Here is a 25,327-nt window from a genome sequence, read left to right on the forward strand (position 1 = left end):
TTTTGTAGTAGGTTTAGAAGATGTAATAAATAAAAATACATGCTCTGAATTTCCAAATTCCAAGTCGGAAAAATGACTGAACAGTTCTTCTCAAAACTCCATCTCAAAATTCAACCTGCCGGACAAAGAGGGAAAATTTACACCAAAAAATGTTTGGAAACCATACGCATGTCTTCTATTGATACTATCTTAATAATAATAGTAATAATAATAATGATAATAACAACAATAATAATAGTAGTAGTATTTATTATTATTATAATAATAATAATTGTTATTATTATTATTTTATATATATATAAAAAATACATTCTTGTATGTTCAGTTTATTTTTGAGAAGATAACCTTCCAGAAAATATTCAAAATTTGTGTCCTCAAAGCGTTTACATCACTTTGGTCCTAAAGTGTTGTACTGCTATCTGTTAGCTACTGTTAGCAGTGAAAGCGGATGGCGCCGTATTTAGAAGTTATCGACATAATGATGCAAACAGAAACTCTTCAGTCTCATTCAGTCTGGCTCTGCTTTCATGACTAAATGTTATGAAATAATAGTTAATAACTAAATGTTATTAAATAAGAGATTTACTGAGACCTACTCAGTAAATTACGGTGTTTTTTTCTATGGTTTATAAACATGGAAGCCATGTTGGATTTAATGTCAGGAAAAGAGATTTGGACAAAAACCTTTCAAGTCAAAATTTATACATCTAGGAAATCTAGTTTATTATTCCAACTTGAACTTTGGAAATTGTAGCTTTCACAAAGAAATGGAAGAATCCGTTTATGGAAACTAAACAGCAAGTTGAACATTTAAATGAGATACTACTCTGGTATCTTGCTAAATCGAGAAGCTTTTCTCGCTATTATGAGATTCACATCTAATTAAAACCAAAACCTGATCTTGTTCAAAAAGGAAAGGAGAGCCAGAAGGAGCCCTTTGATGCTTTTAAAGAACTCGTAATCTGTTCCCGTTACTCGTGGCAACAGCGCAGCGTTCCAGTTAAGAACAGTCTTCAACATGGTTACGCCGTAGACATTGTTCACAGTATTGCTTACAATCATTTCAAGCTTTACCTTCTATAAGCACTTTTATTTTCTTCAATTAAAGTTGAAGATGTTACATGTGACATTGAGTTTAGACGCACTCTTACGCGTGTGTTTTGTGAAATAAACATGTTTCCACCTCTGCTGCTGCTGATGCGAGGAGCGGCCATGTTGGATCTGAAGTCAGCCTTTAAAAATCTTCTCAGACTTTCCAAGTGAGAATCTGACTTCAGACTCAGACGTCAAAATTCCCCACTTTGCACCAGCATTTCTACACTGATGAATCATTTAAAAACTTCTACATTAGTAGAAATTTTATGACATAAATTTATTACCATTTATAACTTTGAAATTTGGAAGAATTTGGCACAGTATTGAAGATGTTTGCTTGTTTGTTCGTTGGCAGATAATGGCTCTCATTGTGGTTCCCAAAGCAAAAGGAAGCATCTTATATCGCTCTCCAGGCTAAAAGACTCCAACGCCTTCTCATCTGTTCATGGTTGTTTTTAACATCTATGTGTGATGTGCCACATCCTGATCTTTCAGCTTACTTTATTTTCGACCAAAGTAATTATTTGATTTGCAGGTCTGGCAGTGGTTAGGTACAGCTGTGACGCTTGAAATTTCGATTATCTTTCCAAAACATGTTGCTAATTCATGATTTATCAGTCATCTATGATGATTAAATATGGAAAAATGTTTTCACCTTTTGCTACAGCGATAGTCAGGTGAGATCTAATAGGCTTCGTTTAGCCTCTTGGTTTACCTAGTTAAATAAAACATGACAGAAAAGTTGCAGCTGGACAAATAATGACGTTATTAGTTAGCTTTGGAGTTTTGAGTCACATAAGCAGCTTGTTAAGAATGTTGACGTGCTGAAGTTCTGGTCCTTGAGCAAAAAATTCTGCAGAGTCAGATGTCTAATTAAGCCCTTGGCTTCATCTATGGTATGTCTGTGGTTTCTGTGTTACAGGATGGCAAACTTTCAAATTTTAATTGCGCTCTTTGCCTTGGATGTGGTGTTCAGCCCAAAAGAAGTAAAGCTTTTGTCAGAAATGCCACACAAAACCAGACGTATTTACAGAAACGAGCAAGCGCAGCTTCACCTTCGGCAGTTTAGCCCCAACTGAAAGGAGGAAAAAATAACTAGCTGAACTATTTGTATCGGATAAGGTCGGAGGCTGGGTTTACATCTGCACAGCATGCTGCAAAGTTGCACATTATTTATAAAAAGCGTTAATTAGACAGAACCTTGTTGCAGAACACAAACCAACCTCATTCACCTCGAAGGTAAAGTTGCCAATAAAGGATTGCATTAATATTCTGCTGTTGCCAGCCAGCTGATATTTTCTCATTTGCAAGTTAAAGGACGAGCGCTCTTTCCAAATTTCCACATAAAAAGGCCTCTTCCTGTGATATTCATACTGATATTCAGACGTGTCGGTTCACCTCGGGCGAAGTGTAGTGCCGGATCCCGTTGACCAAGGTTACGCTTTCACCGCCTCCTCTCCACAAACCTGCTGGCCGGTCCAGTAACACACAGATGAAAGCAACACTCTTTTAAATCCACCAGTTTGTGAGCACAATTTCAATATCAGCAACAAGAACAGGATATGAGTTGACAACATTTTTTCCTTGGTTAGTGAAGCTCACTAAAGTCTGCTCTCCAGTAAGTCACTGAATATCTGTGGTTCTGTTTACTATGAAATGTAATTAAAAGTGGATAACATGGTTAATAAAAGATGACCATGACTACTTTGGGTTGTACTTTCCATGTTTAGAAGACTTTCATCTGTTTGTATCTTTTTTCAGAGGGAGTAAAAAATGTACTTTTTTAACTCCATCAGCCTCCAACGTTGAGCTGCTGAAAAGACAAGTTAGAGCTGTTTTTCTATTGGGATCGAAGGCCACACAAAATCACTTCGTGGGCCACAAATGGCCCCCAGGCCGCATTTCAAACAACCCTGGTTTAAAGTGCCAGGGGTGTCACTTTAAACCAGGGTTTAAGGTGCTCTGTTGTTGAAAGGTGCAATGTAAGTTGTTGCCGGAGGCTTTATAAAGCAGGCATGATCCAAAAACAAAACCGTTAACTTTGATTAAAAATTTTTTCCATTTGTCAGAATTCCATAGGAATGGCTCAATGCACCAATGAAAACACCAGAGACTGATGGACACAATCTGACAACAGTCTGATGTTAAGCACATGAAATGTCGGGTTGTTCAAAACCATAAAATGTCAGACCTTCAATCCTGGAAAAAGTCATAATGTAGTGCGTCTGATTTACCAAATGACATGACTTCTGATTGATGAAACCATGAACTCTGCTCTCCAATGTAGCAAGTCCACCATGTCTCAGAAGGCTAAAATTAAGGTAGTGGCCTAGTCAAAGTCTGAAGTTAAAGACGCTGTTCATTCTCCGGTGTTTTTCACAAACATCCAGACTGCATAAATCCTCCTTTAAACCATCAAAAAAGAAGAAGAAACATCAATTGACATGATGTTTTTTTAAAATCTGTGTACATGACACAGATTTTATGGGATCATTAACAAACAGCCTCATTGTTTTCTTCAGAAGAGTTACAGCCCAAACCGCCTGGAGGTGTGAAACTTACCCTTGGGCCAGTCGACCACACATTTGTATTCAATTGAGGACAAATGGTGTCAAAGTAAACTGTGGACACATGGACACACACACGCACTTTGTGGTGAGAATGTCGGGGCCATTTATCTGTGTGAATAAATGATCCACAGGTTCGGAAGTGGTACCAGATGTTCTCATTTGAAAAATTTCCATTTAATTAAAAAATTCTCTGTGATGTTTTGACAAAATGCTCCTCAGGCATCTGACAATACTGATCAAAGATTTTCTAGTGGCCAAACGCAGCATGAAGCGTCCCCCCGCCCCCAAACTCCCCCGACTCAATTTCCTGGTGCCTTTACTCTTTTTTTAATTAAACTGTGTCAATAAATTTGATTGAGCTCAAAGGAAAGTGGGCTGCTGAACAGCATCGATCGGGTGTTCATGGGGAAAAGTAAATGGGTCCAGTGTTGCTTTTCTATAAACTTATGAAAATTGTCTCTGCATATTACAGTTGTAGTATTAAAATAATGATGTAGTCTGACACCAGAGCCCTTTGTCATAAGAATAATTAATTTGATAATATGGAGATTTTATGTGAGGGAAACACCATGACCACACATCAACTCAATTACAACCAACTTAAAATGATGAACACATGAACTTCAACTATAACTTATCATTTTTTGTGTTGTAGTTTATTACAATTACATATTATAACTATTATGACTTCATCTGACCAGAAAAAGCATTGCTGAGAGTCAAAGTTTTGTTTTAAAGGGTAAAAGGGACAAAAAAAAACAGAACTTGTTGGATCCCCAGCAGCTGTTCCGTCTGCTTTTATCAAACTCCGGTTCGTTTGGTGAGGTGGGACTCTGATGCGGACCAAAAGAGCAAACTCTGGTCCACCTAAAAACCTCGATCTCGGTCCGGATGACGTGAACTCTGGTGCGCTTCAAATGTGTACGTGAATGCCAAAAGTAGGATTTGGACTACAGTGCAGGGTATTATGGGTAAATACAGAAATCACAGTGTCAAATGGATATAAGTGTTCATACTTCTTGTTCAAAATGATGAAAAAAACAAAACAAAAAAAACTGTGAAGAATAATTGCCCAAGGACTGATCCCTGAGGAACACCTCTGACAACATCAAGAACCCAAGGGGTAATGCCTCCAACTTTCACACGCTGAGGTCAGAGGGAAAGATCATTTTTAAAAAATTTCTTTTGAAAATAGTTGAAGAGTTTTCAAATTTCACATGTAATTTAACTTAACTGTATATTTTCATCTTTCTATTGCAACCGACCACTATTCATTTTGGTTCTGATCTCTCTTTGGGCTCGTTGATTTTTATCAACTAAGACAGAACACAACCCCACATCAAACCAAAATAACGTAGTTACTTCCAGCTGGTGGAAGTAGTACTGGAGTCAGATAAACATATTTCTTTGAGGTAGAGTTTGAGTTTACAGAAATGTTAATGACTGTCTACAAACTGGTTCGTGGTTACCCTGGAACTGCCTTCGGTTGACCATTCATAACCCAAAGAGTCCAGTACAAAACAACAAAATAAATCTGCAGTGGTTGTTCCCAACAAGCGTCGCTGGCATTGTCAGGCTCTCTGTTTAAACGTTGAAGTTTCAGGGTTGTGTTCATTTATGCGTCCCAAAGTGCAGCCCACGCTGTGAATGTTACCATACCTAAATAGGTGTGACATTTTCATCACAGTCCTGCTGAGCTGGAGGCAGTAAATACCCATGATTACAGGGAGAGTCTGTTAACCTGGAACTGATTACAAGGATCCAAACCAGTGGAAAGTAGATGTAATCGAATATTAGGACTGTTGGTTTTGCGCCTTCGTAATGTTTTGTGCGGACCATTTATCAATTCATAGTTAGCGCGAGGAAGTTTCACACCCACATTAGCTACTTATTTTCTAAAGTGCTAATTCATTTTATAACGTTGGTCTCCTGTGAGGAGATATGGCTTTATGTCTTCAACAAACAAAATCTACCAGCAAGTTATCACTAAAAGTTTTCCATTTGATCAGGAGTTGTACTTTGCAGCAGTAGACAATATTAGCCTGACCAAATTTTGCTTTACAGCTCAGTCTGGACCTTCTCCCATTCACTAGGATTCCCTCCCATAGGATTTCAACAATCAGCAAACAGATTTCTGTTTTACAAATGTAGTCTGTCTGTAGTTTTAGCAATGGCAGCGGGGGAAGTGAACAGATTCGTTCCAAATACTGCTCAGCACGACTCTCTTCGCAGTAGAGGATGATTGTTTACAGCTCACACAACTTCCGGTAAACTGTATTCAGAAGTTGTGTGAGTCGAACTGGGCAATTACATACGTCACAGCCAAACGTTAGTGATTGGGTAAAATCTAAAACCTCAACCGACTCCATGCCTTCCCTCAGCAATCGTTTCTCAACAGCTGAGAGCTCAGACCCTTTTTATGAAGAGAAGCGTAGTAACGACGGGCTGGTTTTAACCAGGCTAGAAATTTGTATGTAATACAATTTTTTCCAAATGTAAAATACACAGAAATACACAGAAATAAAATACGTAAAGATTTTCATGCCACTAGTGACCTTCATTCAACAGTAGCTGGATAGAAGGAAGAGCAGAGAGAAAAGGGGAAAAGATGCAGCAAATGGCCCGGGGCCGGGTTTCCAACCAGGGACGACTGTGGAGGACTGTAGCTTCTGCTGCGCCTGCTCTACCACCATGAGAGCCATGTGGCGCTCCAAGTTTTGAGAGCTTTCCCAGTTAGAACCAGATGTTTCCATACACCAAATAAAAAAAGCACAAACACACATATTTTTCTCACTGTCTGAGGTTAAATCTGTTGTTTTCTAGTTTTAGCTTAGTTAGAATTACCAAAATTATTTCTATTTGTTGAATACTAGAAAACTTAGCAAGAACATTTTTTAGAAATTTTTTTTGTAACTTTCCTCGAATTCAAAGGTTTACACACTTTGCTCAGCATTCGGGTTAACCGTCTTTCGAAGTGTATGACATGAGTCAAACCTTTTGGATTTCCTTCCACAAGCTTCAAGAAAACCTTGGTTTGATTCAACCTCAAGCAGTGATAAAAAAAAATAAATGAGTATGTGTCTTTTATTTAGTATATATAAATATCTGGCTTCAACTGTAACTCCATAACGCACAAAAAATGGAAATAGGAAGCAATGAACAGCAATGTGTAAGTATGAAATAAGGATGCAAGCTGGAGAAGCCACAGGGACCTGTGTGACGTTATATAAAAGCTGTGTGCCAGTTCATAACTGCACTGGAGTCGTTTCCTCCCAATTTGACAACCAACGATTTAAAGTCGTTTTCTGTAATCTGCTTTGAAGTGATTTTCCATCTTTCTGACACTCATTGGTATTTTGGTTTCTTTTATCAACCTAAGAAGGAGAGTGCACTTTTACAAGACTAGGTGGTTAAGTTACGGTCAAGTCAAGAACAGTTACCCAAAGAACAAACTTAGGTTCAATAAATTCTTACTTCTGGTTCAAAAAGGACTGAAAGCTGAGATGTTTGGGCTAATATTCACATTTATTTTATATGAGTCCTTGGAAAATGCCTGAGCACACATAGCTGTACCTCTCCTAGCCCCCTCCTTCTCTTCTTTGAGTGTTTGTACTGGCAAAGCGGTACACCTGGAGCGAAGCATGCTGGGTAGTCATTTTTCAACACCGCTGCTATTTCGAGCATAATGTCTGGCGGCAGGCCACGCGCAGCATTAGCGACTATTTTCTACATTTCTACCTACGTCTCTGGCCGTTCTCTACGAGAGGCTCCGAAGAGACTCTGGCGAAGTCAGCGGAGCGACTGACGAACTTCGCAGGCTCGCTGTAAACTCACTGGAGGTGATGTCGGCTGCTGTGACGAAGGGTACAGGAAGTGTTTCACAGCCAGAAACACATCTATCAAGCAGGCGCCGCCGTGACCAAACAAATCTGCGGCGGCTAGAAAAAAAAAAATTATTTCACCAGTGGAGGAATGTGAGGGCTGAGGCACGCTTCACTGCTGCTGTGTACTGTGTAGAGGTGCAAGGCATGACAAGATCGCTGGAGACGACTCTCCAGCAGACTGCAGCGGGGGAAAAAAACACTGCAGTGGAGGCTTCTTCAAGTCTTTTTTAAAGAAGGAAATTAGTCACTTGAATTGAGAACGGCTCTAATTTTCCCAGCCATAAGGAAGCAATCAGCCCATCAATGAGAAGAGTTTGGTCAGATTCTCCCGTCTGCTCTCCAAAAAAAAAAAAAATCCTCCAGGAATTCATACAAACTCAACAAATCGGTCCAAACAAAATACCTCAAGGTCATAATCACTCGTAGTTCATAAGACTTGATTGGCCCAAATTTATAGAGGTACTGTAGATGGAAAAAAGGGAAGACTGAAGTTCCACCAAGATACTCAGAAATCTTGAAATTCATCTCAGACATTTTCAAGAGAAAAACCATGTAAATATTTATTCAAAGGTTGAAAATGTTCAACTTTTGCTACTCAGAAATTTTCATGTTTTTGAAAGAAAATTGTTGATATTGTCAAAATTTCTCCTTTTTTTTCCCTTGCAAATTTTCAACTTTTAAAACCCAGAAAATATTCTTATTTTTTCTACAAAATTTATTAGATTTTCTGGCTGAGATTTCCTCTTCCTATGGGACACGACCCCAGCGCCTGTAAGAAGCTACGCCAGTCTTGATTGGCAGCTATTAATGTAGGAGGAGGCGCTTCCTCCCAGGATAAATACCTGACGACCAAGCAATCTTCAGTCTAACACCTCTTCTCGCTCCCAGAAGCAACCACCTCAAGCTAGTGTAAGAACTTTTTTACAAAGCTGAAAGCAAATTAGCTCAAATTTTGTAGTTTCCATTAACCTTTTAGTAGCTGTGCTTGGTTGTTCTGAGTTCTTCTACCGCTGGTCTGTCACCAAACAGCAGCAGCTGCAGCTATCTCCAAACTGGCTACGCCCTTTAACTTTGATTTTAAGCGAAGCTGATAGTCGCGAAGCTTGGACCCGTACTCACAATGGACAGGACCAAACTACCGACTAACAACATTCGTCACCTCATTGCTGGGGCAGATACCTAGTTCTTCTACACGCTGGTCTGTCACCAAACAGCTGCAGCTGATCTCAAACTCCAACAAGCGCCCTTTAACTTTGATTTTAAGCGAAGCTGATATGGCGAAGCTTGGACCCGTACTCACAATGCGAAGTTTGTCAGAGGCAGACCCTGTGCTGGGGTATCCAATCCCCTCCACCGGTTCTTGCCTCGACCGATGAGAGCTCCCTTTAGCTCAAGCTAGTTGGGGTGACCAGCTTGATGCTGTCGCCGCTTCTTGACCTGGAGGAAGATGGAACCGACCTCCGGTTTTCAGTGATTTTCTTGGGCGCAGAATCTGACTCCGAGTGGAATCCGTCAGTCTCGGGTCTGATGACTCTGAGCAGACGGCGAGGCGTTCTCTATCCCGTTGGCTGCAAAGCCCACAGGAACTGGTGAAACCCGCTGCAGCGGCCCTCCAAACCCGACTGCGCCGGACCTCCACGATGTCTGCAGAAGAGCAGCTGCAAAGCTGGGCATTGAATGGCGGAAACCCGGCCGAGACCACCACATCTCGGTATGAGGAAAGCGGCTTCCAAAAGCCAAATCTTCCACCAGACAGCTGCTGCGGTTTTCCGGAGTGCCTCGAGGAAGCAACCCGGTCCTGGAGTAATCCACTCACCGCCAAAAACCCCGTTCTGGGAGGGTCGGCGCTGGACTGGACCGGCGTGGAAGACAGCGGTTTTTCCGCCTGCCTGCTGTTGAACCTCAGCTGGCATTTCACCTGCACCCCTCACAGAAATCGACCATGACTGCGGCAGGACCATCCCTCCCGTTCAAGGCCGAGTCGTTTCAGTCAGCTTTGAACGAAAAAAGCTACAAAGCAGTGGCAGCATCGGTTAAAGCCCTGAACGCCTCCTCTCTCCTCCTCGCTTATCAAGCAGAACTGCAGGAGCAGATGGCGGGTGCAGCAACCGCAGATGTGTGGGACGAGTTATGCGTGGTGACAGACCTCTGCCTCCGTCTCCACAGAAACGCTGTCCAGGCCTCAGGGCGAGCGATGGCTCTGATGGTCACTCAGGAAAGAGCCAGATGGTTGAATCTGTCCAGTCTCTCTCAAAGAGAGAAAAATCAGCTCCTCGACACTCCGGTGGACCCGAAGGGCTTATTCGGCCCCACCGTTGCAGCAATGCAAAAACGCTGCGAGGAGAAAAAGAAAGAAGGTGAAGCGCTGCAACTCTGTCTGCCCAGAAGAGCGCAGCCTCCTCCCTCTGCGGCACCTCGTCAAACGTTCGCTCAGGCGACAACTCGACCGGGCTACCGCATCCCTAAACGCCACCCTCAGCAGCAGTTGGCGGACCAAAGCCAGGGAAAGCCGATCGAGCTCAAGGGTGCCTGGGGAAGAAAGCCTTTCACGCCACCGGTGACTTCGGGAACCAAACCTCCGGCCACCGCTAGCCTTGAAGAAAAGAGGCGGGCTACCTAGGCAGCTCGCCCCGGGGTGGGAGAGCAGGCACTGCCAGACACCTGTTCCCCCCCCCACCGGAAAACGTTCTGTCCCAGTTCGAGTTTGTGAAGCCACGTTCAGGGCAATTCAAACGGCCTGCAGAGCCAGCGTTGGAGCTCGCGGTTCAGAGCGAGCGAAGAGGAGAAAACTTACACATGGCCAGAGCTCAGTGGAGCCAGAGCTGTGGCCAGAAAGCACACACCAGTGCACAAACACACACCAGTGTTTGAAAACACAAATATCTCCCTTCACCACAAACTCAATAAAATTGTTCCCAGGCGCGCATCCAGGTCAGGAACCGAGGGCGCAGCCAAAACAAAGAAACATAATAAAAATGACATTAGGACAGAACGTGGCCGTGCAGCTGCACATGAGGCCAACAGGGGGAGCTCTTGCCCCACCTTTGGCGTACTCGGCAGCTTTGTCTCTGAAAGAGGAAGCTGGCCGACAGCAGCTACAGCTTACTCAGCAAGCACGGAACAATGCTTTCACAGAAGCACTTCCCAGCCCACTAGCGGGAAAAGTCCAGCTGTGGCGAGCGTGCGGGGCATCAAATTGGGTGATAAAGACTGTATCCAGAGGATACAGGCTCCAGTTTGGAACAGCTCCTCCCCGTTTCAAAGGTATAGTACAGTCATATGCCCGGGGGGAACACGCCGCGCATTTTGCAGGGGAAATAATATCTCTGCTGAACAAAAGCGCCATTCGGCTGGTCCGCAGGAGCACAGCAGGGGCGGCTTTACTCCAGATATTTTCTCGTGCGAAAAAAGGCGGGGGTCTGCGGCCGATATTAGATCTGCGAGCTCTGAACGCATATCTGAGACGGTATACGTTCAGGATGCTGACACACGCAGCTCTGATACGGTTTGTGCGTCGAGGAGACTGGTTCATCTCCGTAGACTTGAAAGACGCATATTTTCACATCCCTATATACCCCCCTCACAGAAAATACCTCAGATTTGCCTTTCAGGGGAAGACGTACGAATATCTCGTACTTCCCTTTGGCCTCTCACTGAGCCGCAGCGTGTTTGTGAAATGCACCGAGGCTGCAGTCGCACCTCTGAGGGAAAAGGGAACACGTCTGGCTCGTATATAGGCGACTGGCTGATAGCAGCTCAGTCTCCGGGGAACTTATAGCTGCGCCATACGATGCTGATATCACATCTGGCGGCTCTGGGTTTCACAATAAACTGGGAGAAGAGTATCCTAACCCCAGTACAAACAATAACTTTCATCGGGATGTCCCTGAATTCAGAGGAGTTCAGAGCCTCTCAGCAGAAACGATTGAAAGCCTTCCAGGCTTGTCTGGCAGTTTTTAGAGGCGCACTCGTGAAATTCAGACTGTGTCACAGGCTGCTTGGTCTGATGGCGTCAGCACTGTCGGTCATCACGTTCGGCCGTTTGCACATGCGACCGTTTCAGCGGTGGGTAGCATCGCTCGATTTGAGCGTAATACGCCATGCCCACCGGAAGGTGATCGTTTCCGGGACATGCGCACACGCTCTGAGTCCGTGGAAACACACCGCTTTCCTGAACACCGGCGTTGCCATGGGAACCATCCTAACACGGAAGGTTGTTACCACGGATGCCTCGTTAATTGGTTGGGGAGCCACACACGAGGGCATGATGGTAAACGGTGTCTGGAGCTCACAAACAAGGACAGCTCACATAAACTGTCTGGAGCTCCTAGCTGTTATACTGGCTCTGAGACATTTTCTGCCCTCTATCAGAGGGCACCATGTTTTGGTCAGAACAGACAATACAACGGTGGTTGCATACATCAACAGGCAGGGAGGCCTGCGCTCACATCGTTTACACATGCTAGCACACAGACTGATAGTCTGGACCAGCTCACGCCTTCTGTCACTGAGAGCCACTCATGTGCCAGGGGTGATGAACAGGGGTGCAGATCTGCTGTCGAGAGGCAATCCCCGCTACAAGGAGTGGAGACTCCACAGCGAGGTTGTAACCCAAATATGGCAGCAGTACGGTCAGGCGGAGGTAGACCTCTTTGCATCAGAGGAAAACACTCAATGTCCGAGGTTTTTCTCCCTGACCGAGGAGGGTGCTCCGTTGGGCCTGGATGCTCTAGCACCACAGTGGCCTCCGGTTCTCCTGTACGCTTTTCCACCACTGGAACTGATTATTCCTACCCTCGCCAGGGTGCGAGAGAGGAAACATTCACTCATCCTGGTAGCTCCCCGTTGGCCGGGGAAGCACTGGTTAGCAGAGATTTTCCAGTCACTGCAGGGCGAGCCGTGGCGGCTCCCTCTTCGCAGGGATCTCCTAACACAGGCACGTGGAGAACTATTTCATCCTCATCCGGAACGCCTAGCTCTATGGGCCTGGCTTGTGAAAGGGTGAATCTGGCAGCCAGTGGGCTTCCCCAGAACGTCATTGACACGATTCAGGCGCTAGGCGGTCTCGACTCGTAGCGCATATGAGGGAAAATGGCGTGCATTTGAGGGTTGGTGCGCAAAAACCATGTTTAGCGCTATACAGAGCCCTGTGTCAGTTATTCTGACATTTCTACAAGAGCTGCTGGATAAAGGTTTGGCTTTTTCAACTGTCAAAGTATACTTGGCAGCTATTTCAGCTTGTCATGTAGGCTTTGGAGACAAGACAGTGGGGCAACATCCTCTGGTGTGCCAGTTCATGAAAGGTGCCACACGGCTCCGGCCGGTGTCCAAAAGCCTCACTCCTTCATGGGATTTACCGATGGTACTTGATGCCTTGTCACATGTACCTTTTGAACCTTTGGAGCAGGCTGAGCTTAAAGTGCTCTCGTTTAAGACAGCCTTGTTAGTCGCATTGGTTTCTGCCAAACGTGTGAGCGACATTCAAGCTTTTTCAGTAAACCCCTCCTGCATGCGGTTTACTGAGCAGAATCATAAGGTTTTACTGAAACCCAATCCGGCTTATATACCAAAGGTTTTTAACCCGGCCTTGCCATGCCGCCCTTTGGAGTTGATGGCTTTTTGCCCTCCACCGTTCTCCTCTCAGGAGCATGAAAGACTGCATACGCTCTGCCCCGTGCGGCGCTATGTGAAGAAAACAGCTGGTTTTCGCAAATCTGAGCAGCTGTTTGTGTCATGGGCTTCACCACATAAAGGGAAACCTCTAACAAAGCAACGCCTTTCCCATTGGGTAGTCGGAGCTATTGCTATGGCCTATCAGAGTAAAGGCCTTACACCCCCTGCAGGTCTACGAGCTCATTCCACTCGTGGCATGGCCTCATCCTGGGCACTGTTTCAGGGTATACCTTTGGAGGACATATGTGATGCTGCCAGCTGGGCAACTCCTCACACCTTCACTAGGTTCTATAGATTGGATGTCACGGCACCAACTCTGGCTCACACAGTTTTGGCCGTGGGATCCACACTTAGATAACTGCAGGATGCATCTTTTGGTCTTCGAGTAAGCTTATCTGGCAATACGGGAGTCGCCACATCCCATAGTGAGATACCGAAACGAATGTTGAAAGAGAACTTTAGGTTAAGTAATTAACCCCGGTTCTCTGAAACATGAGTGAGGTATCTCACCAGATCACCCTCCTTGCCTGGAGCGAGGAAGAGGTGTGCTTAAAAGACTGAAGATTGCTTGCGTGTCGTCAGGTATTTATCCTGGGAGGAAGCGCCTCCTCCTGGAGCTGACGTCACTGCTACCGGCCAGTCAAGACTGGCGTAATGTAATAGAGCTTCTGGGGGACAGGCGCTGGGGTCGTGTCCCATAGTGAGATACCTCACTCATGTTTCAGAGAACCGGGGTTAATTACTTAACCTAAAGTTACCCCTCCATTAACAGCTCTTCAGTCTCACCTTTCTGCTGAAGGTGCTTGGCTGTGTTCTAGGTAAGGTGTTTGGACCGTACAGCGTTAAGGTTCATTCCAAAACCGTATTCTTCCCAATCTCCTCGCCCTACACAGGAGCATTGAAGCGTCGGAACAGAGCGTCTGTTGTGAAGGCCGAGCCTGTGTGGGGCTGATGTGGACGAGCGGCTGAGAGCCTCCAGAGTGGCCCCGTGTAAAGGTCTGCGTTGTGCGGCTGCAGCCAATTACAAGGCTCGGGGCCCGGCACAAAATGGTCGTTGTGCGAACAGGTCAGTGGGAATAAATGGGGGCAGTGTATGCTGCTCAGTCAGGACGGCTGCCTCTTGTAATTAATGGGACGACTGACTTTGGCATGGAGTGTGGCAGCCATATGACTGGTCAACATGTACAATTTCGCCCCATAACTCCACGCTCTCTAAGAAATCCTGCATGCTTGAAAACCAAACAAGAGCTTTGTCTTCAGGCAGGCTACTAATCCTAAACTTAATTTACTCCTGACACCGGTGTGAAGGGAGATTTTGTCTCCTAATATGGGAATCATTACAAACATCAATACAAGTGAGGTAAATATGAAAAGCAGCTGCAAGAAGAAAAAACTCAGCAGAACCGTCCAGCAATTGTTCAAGGACGTAGGGACTAAAGCCTGGGGATCGTATTGATTGTAATTATTTTTCACCCTGAGTTGATATTGTTGCTAATTTGATACTCAATTGTCCCAAATTTGTTAGCGGTTGGTAGCCTGACATGCTTTTCCTCTGAAAATCCAGCAGCACGCAAACACACTGACCGAGATCCTGGCAGGTCAGTTCAGTTCAATATCCAATTTCTCTTTCAAATCAACCTTCTGATGTTTCCTTTTACCACACATACCAATGCTGCTCACTTTGATTAGTGATAGTGAGCCAAAGAGTGAGCACACTATCCTCAGATTGACGCATAACTGTCATTTCAGTTAAATGACTGTTTTAAAAGTAGAGATTTATACCAAAATGAATGATTGGACCTGTAATAATGTGGTTTTAAGAATAAGTGATGAGAACCACAATAAGCAATGTGATTACATTCAAATGTTTGTGCTTCAGAACACATTTAGTGCCAGTTTTAATCTTATCATTTCAATAAGTTCTATATTTTAATACAATGGTGTATCAGAGAGATTTTGAAATTAATCTCTAGAAAAAAACAAGATTTCTGAGCTTCAAAAGTCGAACATTTTCTTGAAAAAAAAAAAACCCTCCAAAATTATGAGATTAATCTAGAAAATTTCTGAGTTTCAAAAGTTTTTTTTCCAGAAAACCTTTGAGATTAATATCAAAAGTTTTTTGATAGAAATTTACTCCACCTTTATTCCCTTATCTACGGTGGCTCTAATACGTTGTAGACTTTTCAAAGTGGTGAGCCTTTCTCTGTCAGCAACTATCACCCAGAGATTCTTCAGTACTTTATTTTTTGCATTATGAGAAGCATTTTGATTCTGGTCACCGACTTCTGCACCAGGAGTTGGCATTAAGGACCATGGTAGTCCATTCGAATACTCTAATACCCTTCCAGGCCAAGAATACACCATGGAACCCGGGTTAAGAACCGCCATCATCAGTGAATATTTCAAATCCACAAGAACTTTATACCTCCTCTTAGAACACTCATAACTTCTTGTTTTAATAGTTCAACTAGCTACCCTAACCCTGGCCTGACCCAGTTTTCGGACCGATTCCTGACTACCAATCTTTAAAAAGTCGGACCTGCTAATGCCGATCTTGGCCAATACAGATGTTTTTGTCTAAAATATTGCTAAATATAGCAAGAAAGTCAATGAGTTAGCAACAAAACGGCCATCATAACTGTACACAGCTTTGTTATTTTTAGGAATTTAAACTGCTGTTTGTAGAAAACCTATTCATGTTGAACACCTGAAAATGCTTTCATTTCAGGTTTCATGTCACGAGAACTTAATCTACGGTTTCAGTCTTGGTGTTCTTTTACCTCTCATCAGTGCTATTTTTTTGTTAACATCTGGTTTTAAAATTCAAAAGGGGCGGCTTACACTCACATTCTCACCGTCACTACGCCTCCCACCGAGAAGAATCAGTGGCTTTAGAGAACATCTGTTAAAACAGTGAGGAGGAAGAAGCCGGGTAGGTAAGACTACTTTTAGATGTTTACATTGGTTAGAAGTATTTTGGGCTACTTTTATGGGGTCACTTGTTAAAAGTTAGGGAAGATAGGAGTGAAGATGAAAAAGTGAAAGTCAAAGCATAACCGAAACCAACATCAGATGCATTTGAACTCCAGCAGCCTGTTAACTAACAGCCTCAGGCCCAAACCAATCATTATGATCTATTAGGAAAAGTCAACAAACAATCAGAAATGTGTGATCCACCTCACCTGCTGGTCAGAGCTGAAAACCCCAACAACCTCTGGCGCGGCAACAATGTCAGGACTGTGTGTGACGAGTCATTGCATTTGCATTTCAAAGCGCGGCGGGTAGATGAAACCTCTCGGCTGCCGGGTCACTGATGGGTCACTGCGAGGTCACAATTGAAATCAACGCACGGTTAATAAGTCACTCATTTTTGCATAGAATAGAGGAAGTAGGGCTCTCTGATGGAAGGTAACTGAGGGAGAGTCGCCGGGGGAGATGGCTTGTTTTCAGTTTCATTGGGACTTTTTAGAGTTACAAATTGGGACACATGACACAGATTTGACTCAACTTTTACAATGCCTCCCTAAAGTATTACTAACCTTTGAACTTCCTGTTTTATCACTTTACAGCTGCAAACATAAATGAGCGTATGTCACCAGAATTTATTGTGATAAACCAACACTTTGGCAGCTCAGAGGCGTAAAAGTGAGAGGAAAGGCAAACATGTCTCTCAAAATGGTTTACAAGGTAGACACTTCGACATATTCAGTGAGGTGGATCTTCACAGAAAGTCCTGTGGAAACTGACAGGTTTTCATTCAGGACATTTGCAGATGTGATAACACTGAGTATTTCTGATACAAAATGGTGATGATACCAACCATGGGTCAGTTTGTTACTTTACATCTGGTACTCACCAATAGGACAGCTTGTGTCCGTTGAGTGAAAATTGAATACCCATGTAGACTAGAGGACATTTTTTTACCCTCTTGGAAAAATGTTCATACCCATATCCAGGGTATGTGATTTCATTCTGTGTGTTGTAATTTTGAAGTTTTGCCCACTGTTTGCAGTAAAATAAATGAATAAATTAAAAAAAAGCATTTTAAAAATATAAAAAAGCTCAAATGTTCTTTGATCATGGTTCTGTTAATCTCTAATTAAAATTTCTACAGGCATTTGTTGTGCTACCTACAAGAATCCAGATTTTTAGGGTGGGGAAAGGGTAAAGTCATGGAACGTGGGGTCAATTTGATCCACATTAAGTGGACATTATGAACATACCCAGTAGACATTTTGCAGCTGCCTAACAGGTGTGTTCAGGATATCTCCTGATCTTCACATTTAGCCTACTATCTACAATAACTAGAGTTTCTTTTGGTAACACAAAGTACCATCCCCTCTGGAACGTTCTGTAGCAACATCATAAATATATTTTTCTTCCACTTGATGGGAGCCATTGGCTTCATCCGGTCCAGTTTTCTGTCAGCAAATATTTCTCTCTATAATTTAACATCCATCCCAATGAAACAGATACATTCTATGGTTTGTACCTGTAAGACCTGACAAGTTAGGATGAACTGTGGAGCCCCGTTGTTGGGCTCCACCAATGCATAGTGCTGTCTGTAGGTCAAAAAGTCAGTTTTGGTCTCATTGATGACATTTTCTCATTTTTGTTTTGGGGAGGAAATAAAAAAAAAAAAGTTTTTTGTTTCCTTCCACCTCACAATTCTTTACTACTTTGTGTAAATCTGATCCAGAAAATCACAATGTGCTTGTGATGAAAAATAAATAAATAAATAAAAATGAACGCCAACAAAAATACAAATGATCAATTTTAGTTTAGTTTACTTCTTCAAAAAAAAAACGTCATTAGGAAAAGAAACAGTTTGAAAGTAATCTACAAGCAAATCGTCCTTAGCGTTAGCGGTTCCAGCTCTGCTTGGTGAAGAACAGGACAGGAGGGCGATGGAGAATCTTCAGAACTCCACAGGAACTCTGAAATCCCACCCAGCCCCCTCCACCAAACTTTTGTCCTCCACAAACCCCCCGTTGCTCATCTCATGAATGTTTGCCCTCCACCTCTCACCTCCTCTGGTTCTCCATCCTGACCTTTTGTTTGCTAACCAACAATGAGCGTTACTCTCACTCAGCTTGAGCTTATTGTTTATGAATAAGGTGTTTCCATCTCCATCAAGGATTCCAACTCTTTTCTATGCATGGACAAACTTCTGTATTAACATTAAGTAACCATAAAATCTTAAAGAAGTTTTCCTTAACTTTGGTCAGTCTCTGTGGCTCATTTGGTACTATGGAAACGTTGGGTCGTTCACCCACCGTAAATGGGAACCGTGAGGGTTATGGATGTCATCCTGGACTGTTTTAATATTTACGTATAAAAAACATTTTGTCAAAATCGATTTGTTAAAAAATTATTTATGTAGCTGGTTACAACAATATCTAAAGGAAATATTTTTTTTCTTCAGCTCTGTTCTGGTAGGTTTCTCATCAGGAGGCTTTATTCTGTGTTCCATGTTCCATGCTTAGCGCCACTTACAGGTCCGGGGGAGTAAAAACAGCATTTCAGTGTTTTCATGTGGAAGAAAGCATTTCTAGAAACGCCGATGTTTTTGGAGCCGACAATCCATTTTAGGAGTCTTGCAAAGATTTGAATTTTCCAACATGGCGTCGCCATCGCCTGGTGGTGGAATTAATAAATTGTAAAACGTTACAAGATATTTAATTTTAAGGCAACAAGGTGAAGGCAGTAGACAGAAGGGGAATAAAATGGAGTTGTCTGCCACCAGATGTTTCTTTAAATTAATGAATGGTTCAAATTAAAATGTTTTTCATTTTATTTTCTAGTTTGCTATTAAAATAATGTGATTACTATGATGTGAAAAAATATTTTTCTATTACAGAATCACTTTATTGACAGATTTAAATATTTCACACTTATTTTAGTTTCAGACGATGATATTAAACAGTTGTCACATGACCATTTCATTCATCTAAACCAACTAGGAACAATGTGAAAAAAACATTTCCTCATAAACCTAATGACTCCCTCGAGCCTCCTTTGGTCATAACAGTTGCCATCAAGCGCTTGCAATAACAACTGATGAGTATTTTATATGACTGGAGGAAATACAGCCCACATTCAGACACAGGTGACGGATTATAAGCATGAAATATCTGTTGATTGTTATAATACCGTTATGAGCCGTTGGTGTGTTGACTTTTAGTCTCATTTATGTTTCTGTTTTGATCGTTTCTTATTGTTTTATCTTCTTATGTCTTACTGTTTTGGTTCATCTCCACCATTTGCCTCTCCCTATTCCTTTCCCCAGCTGCATCCACTCACCTGTAATTAGCTCCTCGGTTTCCTTCTGTCATTTGTTAGTTTCCTTCTAGTTTTTGAGTCCTGAACTCTGAACTTATAGTAAACACTGCTTTTCCACAATCCCACAGAGGGCCAGTTCTTGCTATAACTGTCTAAAAAGAACACATCCATAGAACACAAGGGCAAATACTAAGGCACAACATGAAAATATCTCTCAGGAGCAGGCGTGCTGCAGGTGTTGAAGGTGTCATAAAGGCCACAGCTGTTGAGTGTCTCCTTTCTTCAGATGATGGGTGGGGCAGGGGGTACTGGGGTGAGAAGGCGACCCTCCCTCCAGCTGCAGCTCCTCTGACCCAAACAGTCTCAGTTGCCTTTGTGAAAACAAAGCTGACTGGAAAGGTAAACATGGAGGTGTGGAGAGAGCCTCTCTCTCTCTCTCTCTCTCTCTCTCTCTCTCTCTCTCTCCCTCTTTCTCTCTCTCCTGCCCAAAGCAGGACAGACTCAAACACGGCCCTGCAGGAATGTGAAGCGAGAGGACCAACTTTAAAACGGCTGAACCAAGGGACACAGTGCCCTCTAGAGGTGGAGGTTATAATGGTGAAACGGTTTGCTGTACAGTAATGGAAAAACAAGAAATGAGCCCTTAAATAAATAAGTCTTATGTTTTATTCGTGTCTGGTCAATGAAAGACAAATAAAAAAAAAAGAATTAACTTTGTTTTTCTCATTAAATAAAGAATATCAGCAAAATAAATTTGAACACTCTAAAACCTTTCCTGCTGGTCTTACACTGTTTAGTGGAACTAAATTCTTTTAAGATGCTTCTCTTAGCCATCTTAATCGTTTGCCCCACTCTTCCTGTTAAGTTCTGAGATGTTTGATGGGTTTCAATATCTGGGCTTCGCCTAGACCCAGAACTTTCCATTTCTTTTCAGCCAGTGGTTGGTGGGTGTCCTGGTGTGTGTTGGGCCATTTTACTGAAAGCAGCTATTTCTGTTGCATATGCACTTCTTTCACACTGCACATTTTCCTTCCACTCAACTTTCTGTTGATATGCTTGGATGCATCTCTGTGTGTAGAGCCAGCTTCTTCTGCAATAAACGGAGGAAAATGCTAAAGCTTATACAAACCAAATACAATGTGTTTTTTCACCAACAGAGGGCGCTGTAACGGTTTACATCAGGGCTGTCAAACTCATTTTCAGTTTGATCCACATCAACATCATGAATGTCCTCATGATATCTATAAAACTACCCATTAGCAAACTGTCAGAGTACCAATAAATAGCTGGTTCTGTATTTGATGAGTACTCCCTAAAATCTAATTATTTTAAAATTTCTTTCACATTGAGGTAATTTGGCATTATACATGTAAAACTGCTTTGATTTAATGATAAAATATTTAAGAACACGAGTGTTATTAAAAGTTATTAACGTGGCCCTCAGGATTCTAGAGGACCACATAAATAGGTATAGTGGGCTGTGTTCGGCCCACGGACCATGAGTTTGACACGTCGTTTACATCTTTAAAAAAAAATAAAAATCTTGTCAAACATAAAACAGATTTTTTTATTTTTTTATTTCTACCTAGTGGATATTTTCCTTCCATCCAATCTTGCTTTAGGTTGGGTGGGTTGTTTTTAGCAGATGTGATGGGTTGACATCCAGGGTGACAGAGTGAACTGCACAGCACTGAACACAACCATTCAGAGAACTACAATAGAAAACTAGAAATTCATTCTACAATTTCTTTCAGGTTGTTTGGCTTTAAAAAAAAAATTAAAGTATTTTTAATGGTTTAAAGACGTAAACAATTTCCAACCAAAGACTATTGAACTAAACCCCACCATACTATCAAGGACGGTAAAACAAAAAACATTCATGTGACCTTCATAGGAAGTCAACTCCAGCGCCCTCTTCTGGTTGAAAATATTAGTCTAAGTTGTGTGACGTTTACTCGTTTTCCTCACTTTGCTTCATTGCAGGGAAAAATGAATACATCTGAAACAATCATTCATATATTTCTGCGCAAACTTTAAACTGAATAAACTAAAGATATTTTTTCTTTTGTTTACATGAAATTTGTGAGGGATGATATCTTGTATCGGAACACGATTTTTGAAATAGTTGCCTTGAATCCAGAGTGCCTGCTCATGAGGAAGTTGCAAAAGCGGAACTTTTTAAAATGACAGCATTACAAACCAAGGCAGAAGAAGCTATTTTCTACATCGTTTTTTTTTTTTTTTTTTTTGTAAAAACTTATGAAACTGATATTTACAGAAGATAAAATCTACAATCTATATTTAAAACGGGGTAAAGTACTTCTAATGACAGTGTCTACTGTTTACTGTATCCAGATCTCCAGATGGCTACGCAGACAGATCATCACAACAACACAGTTGGTGTTCAGGAAGTCAGTCAACTCTAGGTGTGTGTCCTGGCCTGATGCATTTTTGGTCTAAATATGTTTGCTGTTCTTCATCAGTGAAGAACAAACTGATGAAGAACACCAAACATGAGCTTGATGTCCAGAACGACTAGCGCTGCTTCATGATGATACTCAGGTAAAGGTAAAACGTTTGGTGCAGAAAGACTAAGAAATGTTTTCTAAAATGTTGCTCAAGTAAATGTAAGTAGTTACTGTCTGCCTCTGCTGCCAAGTCCCATGATGCACCACTGCTCTGCCCCGCCCACCTCTGCTGATTGTTTTCACCTGTGCTGCTGCCTATAAAAAATCCTGGTTTCTTCTCTCTCTCTGAGTTTATCTGTTGTCAGCCTTTGACTAGCCTCAGTACCTTCACTACAAGTTTCCCTCTGGTTTTCTACCTGCTGTCAGAAACTGGGAAAAGGCCACTAGAGCCAGTCAAAAACAGATTGTTTTAAGTCAACATAACAAAGCAATGAAATCAGATAAAAAGGATTTAGAACTACAATACCTTCAGACAGAAGACTGTAGCAGAAGAACTTAACCAGAATCAGCAACAGCCTGTAGGACCAGGGGAGACTTGTTGGACCATTCATGGAGCATCTTGCCATCTGCTTTCAGTGTGAACGCGACTATTTTGCAGACTGTGTTATAACTAAATTCAAATTTCTTTGAGGTCTCTTTAAATTTCTTACCAGACTCATGAGCTGCTAAATACATTACTTTGATTTATTTTGCACTTTAAGAAAAAAACATATATTAAATATCCAGACATGAAGGCTATCATTGTGTCTCCTAATTTTTTACACGTGACTGAACCTTTATTAAACATCTAGGACTCTTATTTTCTCACTTTCTGGCCCCTGATTATGATTTTATGAAAGCAGCTGAAGTATTATAATCCTACATGTACATATATCAAAAACCTGAAGTGAGTCATTGTTTCCCCTTCAGACTTGTGAGTCCATTCTAACCCTGCTGTGGAGGATTCAGCCTCTGTTCTGTACAGAAACTGAATTTTGGCGTCAACAGTGAACTTGATGTTTTTAATCACATCCAGGTCTGTTCCTTTGACAGGTTAGTGTGATGTCCATGAGAGACCTTCCTAAAACAGTTTGTTATATTTAATATTTGCTCTGGGCGTCCCCCTCTGAGCCTCAGCAGCGTGAGCCTGTCTAAAGTTTCTGTTTTTAAGCCTCTAGAATCGGAGCGGCCATGTTTGTGTGTTTCTATTCTCCATCAGCAAAGCTCAGTATTACAGGTTCCAACAGCGACAGTCACATGAAACCGCGCAAAACACAACACGTGTCTACCCCGAGGTGGAAACAAAGACCTGGCCTGGCACTGGGAACGTTTTTAAAGACAAAGCAAAAGCGGGTGGGTGATTCTTCTCTGAACCGGGAAGGGAACTTTTCCTAATTTATCACACTACAACCACAAACTTTACTGAACTTTATCAAGATTTTATACATCTGCTCCAGTCTTATGCATCCTCAAACAAGTTTTCTACAAGGATTTCCCCTTATTTAGCGCTGTCTTATCATGTTTCACCCCAGTGGGGGGGGGGGCTTTTTTGAAGATAAACAGATTTTTCCTCTATAGTCAGACTTTTGCATGTAGGCCAAAGGTTCCATTTTGCCACGGCTTGTGGCAAAATTTCAAAAGGAGATCAAACGTTTTTTTTTTCTTTTTGCCATTCTTCGATAAAAGGCCAGAGTTTGGAAGTCCGCAGCTGATAGCTTCCCTCCAGCTGCAGCTGAGCTGAGTGGCCATGGGTCTCTGCTGCTTCTCTTGGGGTGTTTTCCCCTGATAGTCCGTTCGACTCGGCTCAGTTGGGGACCAAAATTGCAACATTTGTTAAATTTCCAGCAGCTGCGGTTCACTTTCACATTGTGCTGTGTCAAACAAACCGAATCTTTTGAAAAACCTGTTTCCCTCCACGCCTGTGGTGGCGCTGCACCAAGAACCACTCAAGGAAACAACACGAAAAACTCTGAAGAAGACATTGAACATTACTTCCTTCTTTATGAAATGTAAACCAAAATGGAGTGACACAAGGTTTTAGCACTTGTAGGATTTCTCTTTCGTCTTTAGTAAAAGGCCACAATTTATTTAGCTAGCACTAGACTTGTGTGTGTACTTTGGTTGTAATTACCCATAATGCCTTGTGCTGTAGTCTGTTTCCTGCTTTTGGAATGGTCTCCGGTCCCCTTTCCTGTACTGCTGCCTTCATCACTGCTTGGACTGAGAGTCAATAACACCAGCACCAGTTAGCCTCTGTTTACTGGGTCCCCTGGATTTCATTTAGAGGTAGCAGAGTGAAGGGGACTGAATACAAACACACACAACTCTTCTCAGATTTTAATGAGTAAAACAAACATCTAGATTTTTCACGTGTGTTTTGTTGTATGTGTTGGTCATTTGTATGTTTTTTGGGAGTTTGATTAACTTATGTTTCGGAGCCAGAATTGAGTAGATAAAGTTGATCTAGAGCTCATGAGAGGTTAAAGTTTGAGGGTCCGCAAGACGTGAGGCGAGGACTTCCACAGATCAAATTTGTCTTCTTGTCACGCTCCACAGGTTCTTCGTCAGTTTGGGTATTTGTAGAATTTGGTCCGTGGCTTTATTCTGCTCCTCAGTGGAACTTTAAAAATGTTTCTCCCTGCAACAATGTGTCAGTCTGCTGCAGTCAAGATAGGCAACGGCTACGATGCATGGATACATGAAGAACACCAGAGTTATCGGCCTGCAGCAGATCATGCAGGCCGTCAGATATTCATCAGACAAGGCCAAGCTTGTGTCCGCTGCAAGAAGTAATCACAGTGACAAAATGCTGGAATTTCTGACTGGTCACAATGATGCTACTGTTGAAGATGTTTGGTTTCCTTCTAGAGGTTTTTCACCAGATCCACTGAAAACTGAAAGTCTTCACACCCATTTTGTCACACCACAACTACAAACCTTCTTGTACTTTATTATGGTTCCGGATGACAGGCCAGCACAAACCAGTGCAAATAATAAAGTGGAAAGGAAATTCTGCATGCTTTTAAAGAACAACAACAACAACAAAAAAAAAACAAAAAAATTTTTTTTTTAAATGAAGTCTGAAAATGTGTTGTGAAATTGAATTCGGTTTCTGTTATGTAGAATCTGAAACTTCTAAAAAGAAAGAAAAAAACACTGACTGGGGGAGAGGTTCACCTTCTAACAGGACAACAGCCCTACACACGCAGGCCGGTGTTAGAATGGCCCAGTCAGGCACGTGCAGAGGGGGGTGAAAGGGGGCTACAGCCCCTGTCCCTTTTATCCTTAATGCCCCTAGTGCCCTTTTGAGTTTTTTGTTTTTTTTTTCAAATTATGGGCAAAAATTGTTATTTTTTCATACACTGGTTTGTGAATA

At 42.4% G+C, this 25,327-nt stretch overlaps 1 pseudogene; it reads left to right on the plus strand.

Moving 5' to 3' along the window:
* Nucleotides 1-10,524: 10,524 nt before the first annotated feature.
* Nucleotides 10,525-12,564, plus strand: LOC122826794 (annotated as a pseudogene).
* Nucleotides 12,565-25,327: the final 12,763 nt, after the last annotated feature.

Source organism: Gambusia affinis, linkage group LG23 (genome assembly GCF_019740435.1).
Source record: "Gambusia affinis linkage group LG23, SWU_Gaff_1.0, whole genome shotgun sequence".
Lineage (NCBI taxonomy): Eukaryota > Metazoa > Chordata > Actinopteri > Cyprinodontiformes > Poeciliidae > Gambusia > Gambusia affinis.